The 11,558-nt window shown below is 33.4% G+C and overlaps 1 long non-coding RNA gene across 1 annotated transcript; it reads right to left on the bottom strand.

The window, feature by feature from the left end:
• Window positions 1-2,789: 2,789 nt before the first annotated feature.
• LOC135206576 (uncharacterized) lies at window positions 2,790-8,382 on the bottom strand. Its single transcript, XR_010312789.1, has 3 exons — window positions 8,010-8,382; window positions 7,822-7,905; window positions 2,790-3,249 (listed from the first exon to the last, which is right to left on the bottom strand). It is a non-coding gene; the product is annotated as an uncharacterized LOC135206576 (long non-coding RNA).
• Between the last annotated feature and the right edge of the window lie 3,176 nt (window positions 8,383-11,558).

Here is an 11,558-nt window from a genome sequence, read left to right as displayed (position 1 = left end):
GGAGCCGATGTAGGAGGGAAGAAGGGGAGAAATATAAAGATGCCGAGGAGCAAAATGTGAAATAGTCTCGTGTTAGGAGATGGGATAAGTTGCTCACATAAGGAAACACGAAGGTAAAAAAAAGGCTTTCTGATAAGAAGCAAAAATACGTTGGAGAAACATGAAGATGCCGAGGAGCAAAATGTGAAATAATCTCGTGTTAGGAGATGGGATAAGTTGCTCATATAAGGAAACACGAAGGTGAAAAAAAAAGGCTTTCTGATAAGAAGTAAAAATACGTAGGATCTCCAACAATGGAATCGGTGAGAGAAAAAGATATTAGATGATGGAGCCAAAGGGTAGATTTTATAAGACAACAATATGGAACACAAGCAAGTTAGGAGAAAATAAAATCTTTTAACTAAACATTCGAGCTTAGAATTACTTCGATTTTGCAAACGTGTCGGTGGTAAGAACTGTACCAGACAGCGAGGCTAAGTATAAATAATGCACACATTCCTGCGATCACCTGGTCAGAAGATACCGACTTTTAAACTAGGAGTTAACAGGGGAGGACATATTGATTGAATATTAATAAATTACCTCAATTTCTCCAAGGTACATCAACTGCTGTCAGCAGTAGTCCACATTTTTGGGGGATTGGGGAAATTAACTGTTTCTTAAAGAATTATTAGTATAATTACGATTATAATAAAGAGCCTAACACTGACAAAAACACAACTTTATGTGAAGAAACAATACAGAAGCACGAGGAATTGTAAAGACATTATAATCATTACTGCTTTTGTTGGGAAAGTACTATTGTTGATTTCCGAATTAAACGTAAGAAACAAAAAAAAAAGCTTGCATAAATCTTCAGCAAAGGAAACAATGCCAACTTAATATGAATACAATCGATTAGGTGGTACTAAAAATGTTAATAGTTCAGGAGAGACACAATCAGACGATTACCGATTCTGGCTTAGCTATTCAAGACAAAGAGTTGCAGGAGCAGTTGTCTTCAAAATAACCATACGAGAATCAGAATATTCAAATTAACTGGAAAATGAAACCTCCTGCCAGAGAAAAAGAGCCACGAAAGGTGACCAAAAATTTTCCATCCGATACCCCGAGCGTGAATTTATCACTTCCCCTTATTGTTGTCCTTTATAGATCTCTGATGTATACCGACATGTGTTCGATGAATCGGATGCAGGCTATAAGGGGCAGCATCGGAAAAACGGGAGGCCAAGAAGATAAATAGTCGGATGATAAAGAGAATCCAGAAAAAAAGAGAGATTGATAGAAAGAGGATGTTTATGCCAAGGAATCCTAATAGAGAGAGAAGAGAGAGAGAGAGAGAGAGAGAGGAGAGATTACAGAGAGAGAGAGAAGATGGACCATGGGATGGCCGGGCGCGCTTCAACTGCATGGTGGCTTGTTTTGTTTTGCAATTTTTAAAGAAAGAAATTTATTAAAATGTACAATGGGTCCATATATTTTTGAAAATTACAAGTAAACTAACAACGAATCAAACAAAAGTTATAAAAAATTTGTAATGCATAAATACTATAGCCTTCTTTTTGTTTTATCTTTAAAACATTTTAAAGATTTTAAGATTAAACATTTAATGAAAAGGTTAAGTGTTTATCTTTAAATCAGTAAGCAAATTGTCATTAGAAAGATGAGGCTTCCTTGTATTACTTCAGACTTAAATTGATTAGATTGTTATTAAAGAGACAGATCTTATAAATTAAAACTTCATAACGAAATGAATTGATCGTAGCGTTATGTTATATTTTAATTATATCAACAACAAGAGATTTCAAAATTAATCAAGCAGCAACGAGGGATTTCCACCAAGCATTGGAAAATTAAATCTAATATAACATGAATGTGGAACTGAAATAATTAGATATGTCCGCAGTACTGAATTTGGCGTTTTAAAATTTGAAAAAAAAATATAAAAAAGCCACATCGATTTGCTTATGATAGCAAGGTTATATTAATTATTTTTGCTGTGAAGTATACTTTTTTTTAATTTTATTTGAAATACAAAAAGATTAATAAGTTACTTTACTTGAAATAGAACACAAAGGCACACTAATAGTTGAGAAAGATGGCATTGTTTTTTTTTTGAAACCTTAATACTTGAGAAAGACTGCATTGTTTTTTTTTTGAAACCTTAATACTTGAGAAAGACTGCATTTGTTTTTTTTTTTTTTTAAACCTCAATGCTTGAGAAAGACTGCATTATTTTGTCTTTTTGAAACCTTAATACTTGAGAAAGATTGCATTGTTTTTTTTTTTTTTTTTTCTTTTTTTTTTTTTTTTTTTTTTTTTTTGATTTCTCGGTCATATCTATAATTTTCAAACTGAAACATTTTTCCGTTACTTCACGGCCAATTGATGTCTACTTTTTTTTTCATCCGCAGGAAGCTTTATCTCACAAAGGTTTCCTGGGAATCGTTATATATTTTCCTAACCCTTTCTTTATGTGTTCCTTAATGGCTAAGGTTTAAACCAAGTGATGATATTAACGACCGCATAGATTTGAATTTCCTATCATTTAGATCATCCAGGAGTTTATTTAGAACGGCTATAAACGGCGTATAGTAGTACACACATACGTAGTAGTACACACAGATATATATATATATATATATATATATTATATATATATATATATATATATATATATATATATATATATATATATATATATATATATATATACCACTAATCCTGAGAGGTCACTCGTCAATAAAACAATAAATCTTAAAGAGACAACAACACTTTGAACTTATTAATTTATCTGCCGGGGTGGATTGGCAGATATAAACAGAACAGGGAAAATAAACCCTACTTGAGTAGTCTTATAACAGGATGATTCAGAAATAAGGATTTTAAGAATATAATCAGGTAATACAATTAAGCATTATAATTCTCAATAGAGGTATCAGATGAGCACAAAGAGAACTAGCAGTCTCCGTGGCACTTCAAGTTTACGTTAAATCACAAGGTAAGACATAAGACCAGTGCCAGTTAGCAAGTAAACAATACTACAACTAAAATTAGTACACTAAGGATTAAGAACTGCAATAGCTCAAAAGATATCACAATGTACAGTGGTATACAACACTACAGCGAAAGATTATCACTTTGGCACTGCAGATATGGCACTCCCTGGAACTTCCTGGCCGTAGGACCTAAGGTGGTTTTGCTGGAGTATGCGAATGAGGGCCATACAACGGAGAACCGGCGAGGGTTCTGCAAGATGTAGAGTAATGATACAAAAGTTCGAGATTGTGCAATGTTTACAGCAACAATAACGCTATCATACTGACGTATAACAAAACAGCAAATTTACCCGACTGGTCAACTTCACAATGGGGGGCGGGCGAGATCATATAGCAAGCAAGAAAACACACCATTATCAATACTAAAATAGAATGTTAAAAAAAAAAAAAAAAAAAAAAATAATTCACAATGTCGGCGAGAGCATATAGTAAGCAAGGAAACACACCATTGTTAATACTAAAATGGACTTAAAAAAAAAAAAAAAAAAAAACGAATTTCCAGCAGCATATTATTAACAGCATTAGCAATTGTTTTATTTATAAAACTTAGCACTACGTAGAAAACGCGTTCTTCTACTTTGAACAGCTCGGTTGAGATTACTTATATATTAATACATCATAGTCACCTGAAATAATTCGAACAAAAACTTTGGCAGCTGCCATCCACCGGACGAAACTAAATTGAATCCTTGACCGCTTAGTCACAAAATAGACGACCTCTTATCACGAGACAATGCCCCGGAGGGCAGTCATACCGTTGGCCTAGAGGTACCTCAAGACCATTAAGTTGACCCAAAGTGAGGCGGATGACTGGTATAGGGCGTTTTATTTCCCCTGGGGCCCGTCTGGGCTCCCCTGGAATTAACGCATTCGTGTTTTATTTTCCCCTTTACCGATCTACATTTTCCAGCAAATAGCTTGTTTTGTATATTTGGTAAAGTTTATAGTTTTTTGGGGGGAGGTGGGGGTTGGTTTTGAGATTTTGGGACGCTCTTGATCTATACTGATTTGGCTGCATTTAAAAATGACATTATTCTATTCTAATGGGTATCTCATGGTTTTCAGGTACTTTAACTATTTAGAGACAAGTAAATGAGTTGGTTTTGGGACACTCTTGATCTATACTGATTTGACTGCATTTAAAAATGACATAATACTATTCTAATGGGTATCTCATGGTTTTCACGTGTTTTAAGTACTGAGACAAGTAAAGTTTATAGTTTTTTATTTTGGGGGGGCCTTGGTTTTGGGGGTTGGGAGCGGTGTAGGACGCTCTTGATCTATATAGATTTAACTGCATTTAAAAATAACAATTCTATTCTTATATGTATCTCCTGATTTTCAGGTACTTTAAGTATTGAGAGACAAATAAACTTAGTTATTTTTAGGGGTGGGGGGTGTTTTTGGGTGTGGGGGGATGGGGAATCTTGATCTATACAGATTTGACTGCATTTAAAAATAACAATACTATTTTAATGGTTATCTCATGGTTTCCACGGGCTTTAAGTATTGAGAAATACTATTCTTACGGGTATCTCATGGTTTCCACGTGATTTAAGTGTTGGGACAAAAAAAAGAAAAAAAAAAAGTCATGCCCATCGTCTCATAGCTCTCGGTTTTCAGTTTATATTATCTACTGCATACTTGAGTACTTAAAATGGACGATTTCAGTTATGTATATAAAAAAACGCAAGTCTTTGCAGAAAATTACCTTCGTCCATGTTTCCAGATCTAAGGCAATTTAGTTCCTTAACAAATTTTTTTTTCTCTCTCTCTCTCTCTCTCTCTCTCTCTCTCTCTCTCTCTCTCTCTCTCTTCTCTCTCAAATTACTTTATCGCCATAAAACGATAACACTTATACCTAGTGTCCTCACTGTTATGGTACAATTAAAGGTATGAGAGGGATTGTAGCCAGGGGACGGAAGGACTGGTTTTTTTTTTTTTTTTTTTTTTTTTTTTTTTTTTTTTTTTTTTTTTTTTTTTTTTTAAAGAGTTTTATGTCTATAGTGCACCGCATGAGGCGGACTGACGGCACCACCACCCTACGTGAGTTTCGTGGGTAGATATGAAAAATAAATGGTCATTACCCTATACTAGTGGCGTATTAAATTGAATGGATATGAAACTCAGGCAGAAAGTAATGAACTGGGAACTGTGAGGTTATCCAGAATCGAAATTGTTTGTATGGTGGTTTCACGTTGCATGGAACCAGTGGTTATTCAGCAACGGGACCAACGGCTTTACGTGACTTCCGAACCACGCCGAGAGTGAAATTCTATCATCAGAAACACACATCTCTAACCAATCAGTGGAATACCCGAGAATCGAACTCGCGGCCGCCGAGGTGGTAGGCCAAGACCAAACCGATCACGCCACTGAGGCGCTTCCAGATTCGAAATGACCTTTAAAACGGAAGTCGTTAAAACAAATGTTTTTTGGTAAAAGAAACTCTGCCTTTGAAAGCTTTATGTGGTCAACCAGATTTCCTTGCCAAACGACCGCCACCCCCGGCAACCCCCCCCCCCCCCCCCCCCCCCCCCGCCCCTCTTTGATTAAAATCTTCGCGCAATTCTTTGACAACTGAAATTCAGGCGAACATTAGCATTCTTTAATCTGCGCCAGTACCATTTTCCAAAAATGGTTTCCCCAATTCAGATTTGCAGTACAATAGTAGTATATCAAAGCCATTTGATAGAATATGGAGATCAACACTGTTCTACCGTTGACACAGACGAATTCTTCGTGATGAACTTTGTTGCTGGCAGTCCACGCCTCATATTTTGAAGAGCATTCTATAGCGATCACAATTCTCGCGTCTTGTGATGAGAAAGCTTTGGCTTTTACAGAATAGCGGAAAATTCTTGATTTCACTTTATTTACATCAGGGTTCCCATGCTGATACCATTTCTGAAGAGGGCCTCCTCAGCCATCGTCCGAAAGAGCTTTGCAAATCTTTGCTTTCCTTATTTACAGTCTGTTTGGAAATTATATACGTAGTTATCACCTTGCTGATATTTTATATAATATGGTATTGTCAAGGCTAAATAAAGGTTTAAAAACTGAAAAAGTATCTTAAACCAACTAACTTAATACAAACTACGAAAATAAAATTGTCGAGATACTTTAGACAGTTTGCGAGTGGTTTAATGGACGTACAGTTAATTAGAATGATCTATGAAATTTAAAGTAAACTAGTAAAAAATTAAAGAATTAAATGATCACTGTTACACCTATGAACTAAAACTTACGTATATCATTTAACAGCTGTTTATACCTATATAATTCATCGATAACTACTTAAAAAAGAAGAAGAAATAACCCCCTTGTAATTGATTACATCTGTTATGAGCTGCCCTTTATATTAATTGCGCAAGTTATAAACTGTCCAGGTGCGAGTTGTCCTAACAGAGTTTTCCGCGAACGAGTTGGCGTGATATTAGTTGCCGTAAATCATGCCTGCGCAAAAATTTGACATTTTGATTATTTTCAAGCGAACATCTACGGAGGTTCCCATAACAATATTAACCAAGGGATATGCAAAGTTCATACTCTAGAAACTTTAAAAACTCTATTAAATCTAATACGTTTAGAAAACTTAATTCTGGCAAAACCTTTACATATGCCAAAGCTTCACCTAAATACAAATTTTATATAAATTTTCTGGAAGCTAAAATTCCAAAGTAAAACTGACTCTGGACCTGTATATCAATTTAGTTATTTGATGCAGAATGATGCCTTTTGATGGCCTGCAAATGAATTTTCAAATATTAGGGAGCTAGTGCGAACTTAACTGAGTGGGAGGTAACCAGGGACGTTCAAACACCTACAACGTATCTGAACTTTAAAGAAAACCAAGCAATAAACCAACCAAGAACACAAATCAAACAGCAATAAACCAACCAATAACTAAAAACCAATAACCAACCAAGAACACAAAAAACAAGCAATAATACGAACAAGAACAAAAACCAAGCAATAAACCAACCAAGAACACAAAACCCAAGCAACAAACCAACCAATAAAACAAAGACCAGGCAATAAACCAACGTATAAAACAAAAACCAAGCAATTGACCAACCAATAAAACAAACCAACAATAAACCAACCAGTAAAACAAACCAACAATAAACCAACCAATAAAAAAACTAGCAATAAACAAACCAAAAAACAAAAACTAGAAATAAATAAACAAATAAAAAACAACAAAGCAATAACCAAGAAAACAAAAAAGCAATAAACCAACCAAGAAAAAAAAACTAGCAGTAGACCAATCAACAAAAAAAGTAAACCAACTAAGAACACAAAAACAATATGCAAACCATAAACAATATAATTAAAAAATAAACCCCCAATTACCTGCGTAGTAGGTCATACGACATACTATGCAGAGCATGAGTGCTCCTCCATCCCGTTAGGGGCGCCGCCCCTTACGGGATGGAGGATAAGGTAAAGTTGTACAAATATATACAAATAAACATTTATTAAAATAGATTTATGACAAAAAATATGTTGAAATTTAAATTTATGACAAAGTGGAAGTGAATAAAATTAAGATTTAAAAGAATTACGAATATTACAATTTAAATTTATAACGAAAGTAAAATACAAAATTCTTCAAAATTTAGAAAAGTACACTACGATAAAAGTTAAATTTATGGCAAAGAAATAAATCTATTTTATAAATAACCAAATTAAACGTTGCCAAGTATTACAAAAAATTGCTTCAAATTAAACTTGGTGGAAATAAATACCTCTTACATACCCGTTACTAAAGAGAAGCTTTATCATGCTTTATTCAGCTTTACCGTTAGAGCAGGAACTCTAAGTCATTCTTACTAAACACGTCCTGGAAATGGAAAAGACAAAACTTTAAGAGCTGTGGGCAACATTCTCTAAATCTTGTAAATCTAGAGCCTTTATTCACGTCATATTACAAGTAAACGTACTCACATCTCGTTATAATGGCTACCAAAGATTTGTAACCGCCTAAACACGCAGCAAGATTCGAAAATCCCCAGAAATAAAATATAAGTACTAGCAATATTACAGTGAAGTTATAGTCTTACGTTGCAGAAGCTCTGGGTTCGTTTTAACCTGACCAACCAAGTGCCAAAACTCTGTGGAAATCGAAATCTCCAACTGTAATTTAGTCGGGTGATAAGCGGCTTCTTCGTAAAAACTTCACAACAAAACCAATTACGCTGCGATAAATTAAGGAGGAATCGTATACGCTAATCCTGGTGACAAACATATCACTTAGCAAACTTCCGTTATTAAACGTCTACCGCCCAGAACAACGTCACTGGAAGAACTGCTGGTTCCAAATCCAAAGTCCAAACTTCCATGACCGTCAGTCAGAACTCGAACAATGTTGTCATTTTCCAAGGACTCTAAAGTCTTAGTAGCGTCTTGCTTCTTGGAACATAACCAAATATCTTCGAAATCGATTAATTTTGAAAGCATTATTTTCTATTTCGTTCTCCCTTCTTTTACTAGTCATTCACGGAAGTTTAAAATAGAGCACATGGTGAATAGATTTTCTTGGACATGACTCGTAATTTGATTTAGGGCTCACGAAATAATTTGTAGCATAAGCTTGTTAGCATATTTCTGTATGTCACATTGATAAAATAACTTTTAATTCGCGTGGATATTTTGTCATAACGATATTCTATGAAATTGCACACAACACAGACACACACGACCGTATAATAGGATACATTACATTAAACTTACTACACTGGTATATGATTAGCAACCAAGCAAAATTGAATCTTACAATGATTTTAGCCCTTGCATTACTTCTGTAAAACATATCTGAGTTTTATTTTTTTTATTTTTTATTTTTGCAGGCTATTTATATAGTTGTTTTTTGAGTAAGCATTGAAAATTCAAATTTTGGACATTTATTTGAAATATTAGTTCTACAGACTTTTTCGTCATTCTTTTGTTCAGTTCAAACGTTTCATTTTGCTATATATATATATATATATATATATATATATATATATATATATATATATATATATAATATATTTATATATATATATATATATATATATATATGTGTGTGTGTGTAAAGTATAATATATTTATATATATAATATATATATAATTATAGTATATATATATATAGGTATATATATATATATATATATTTATTATATATATATATATATATATATATATATATATATATATATATATATATGTGTGTGTGTGTAAGTATATATATATATATATATATATATATATATATATATATATATATATATATATATACGTGTATGATTGTTTTCTAAATTTCAATTAATCTGCTACGTTTTTATATAATATGCTATGACACTCGCACGGCGGAGAGATCATAATAATAAAAAAAAAGACTGTAGGTCGACAAAGTACCTATTCTTCAAGTGATAAAATACTTCCGAACAAGAGTAGCCCAAAGCTTCGGTGGTCTTTTGATCTCTGCTCCTCTTCTGGCATCAAACATTTCATAAAGGAACATCACTGTCATCAAAGAATATTTGCTTGCCAAGACCTTATGAGGGAAACTTAATTCGAAATGTCACAGCAATCCCCGGCCCGACAAAGGGAAGAGGTTATTACAGATATGGTTGAGGCCTATTTGCGGAACCGCTTTTTATGAATTTTTTCATTTTCGTCTCTATTATTCTCTTCATTTTCCTTTTTTGAATTTTTAGTAAAAAAAAAAAAAATTGTGAAAAATGCTAAAATTAATTATCTAGACTTTTTCATTCCCATTCTCCTTTATTTAAAAAAAATAAATTCATAAAAATGACTTTGATTATAATATTTTCAGATTTTCGTAATTATTTTAAGAAAATAACGAATTGTTCCCCCCCCCCTTAAAAAAAAAAAGTACATAAAGCATGTCTATGAAGATGCTATTTAGCAAATCTTCATAGTGTATATAGCTGTTATGGAATTATTTACAGACCTTCTTCACTGTTCAGTTTCTAGGGCAGAAAGAAATATTTTCCTTGCGAATAAAAGGTTTCGTTTTTCTAATATATTTCATAAATATGGCAGTGCATAGTTTTTTTTTTTTATTTGTACACTCATATCAGCGTCTACTATTAACTATGAAATTACTATCAAGTATGCAAAGTATCGAATTTTCACATATACTGTCTTTGGAGTTTTCTTGTTTGGCCATACCCCTAACCTCATTTCTAGTTTGAAATATTCCATTATCACTAGAGAGAGAGAGAGAGAGAGAGTTAGTAAAAAAACATACAAACATTCTACTTTTTAGTCGTGAAGTTTATGTTGGTCATTAAATTCGTCTAGGATTCCCTGGCATAAAATTCAAATTATAGAGAGACATAGGAAATGCAGCTTTTGTATATTATAGCTAGAATTTTTAATGCCCTTGTGTCTCGTACTTTAATTCGCGGTGGAAATCTTAATGAGAGACCATGAGATCTCTGATGAGACTTCTGCTTGGAAAGTTAGTGTTATTGCTATAGCTATATGTGTTGCTGTGATTCATGGCAGTATCTCTGTGTGCAGTAACAAGGTTTATGGTACATATTATTATCATGACTGTCGTGATGGATATTGCTATGTGCTTATTCTCTTTGCTGTTATTATGAGCCTATAAATTTAAGGCCTACTGGATTCAAGGACACTCGCCTGGACAAGATTGTCTTCCTTGTTCATAATCCGTTTGTTTGAAGTAATGTTTGAAGTAATGTCTGACACATAATGACAGAAGACAAACATTGAAGAACATACGTAAAAAAGATTTTATGATTAAAAATATGAAATTCCAAATGATAAGTATGAGAAAGTATTTTGAAATGAATGTGAAAATTACGATGTGCATGAGGCAAGGATCATAAAACGAAGTGATTCTTCATACTAAAAGATTTTTTGACGAATGTGCCCGCTTACATTTGCGTGCCGAAGGTCGTTAAATGTTGCCCAGGCAATTCAATATACGAGTTAAAAAGAGATATTAAGCCTGTGCTAGAATTGACGACTATGCAGGACTTAACCTTGACTTAGGGGCTATTTATAACACAAATATTTTCAGCCCCGTCACAGGTACAGTTTTAAGCCGCCGGGAAATTATTCAGAAGGGTGAGAATACGCATCCATTGTAATTTCCTGATGTTCTTGCTATGATCTCTACTGAGTTCCTTTGAAATTGCGGACGGGTACGTAGCTTTGTAGGAGAAATCTGAACTCCGGCAGGGGAGGGAAAATTAATAGATTCGCCCTATCCTTCCATCCTATTATATATATATATATATATATATATATATATATATATATATATATATATATTATATATATATATATATATATATATATATTTACGCGCTTAAAAAGTCGCAGTAGATACACGTGACTTCATGATGTAAGCGAATACCACAGGAAAAATAATAGGCAGAAATTTGTAGTCGAGCGTTTTATCACCAAAATATATAACAATTAATTTTCCCATTTTATCCGATGCACTTATGTTTA

This window comes from Macrobrachium nipponense, chromosome 31, assembly GCF_015104395.2.
Source record: "Macrobrachium nipponense isolate FS-2020 chromosome 31, ASM1510439v2, whole genome shotgun sequence".
Lineage (NCBI taxonomy): Eukaryota > Metazoa > Arthropoda > Malacostraca > Decapoda > Palaemonidae > Macrobrachium > Macrobrachium nipponense.
The sequence above is the reverse complement of the archived record's forward strand: the minus strand, read 5'-3'. Positions and strand labels throughout refer to the sequence as shown.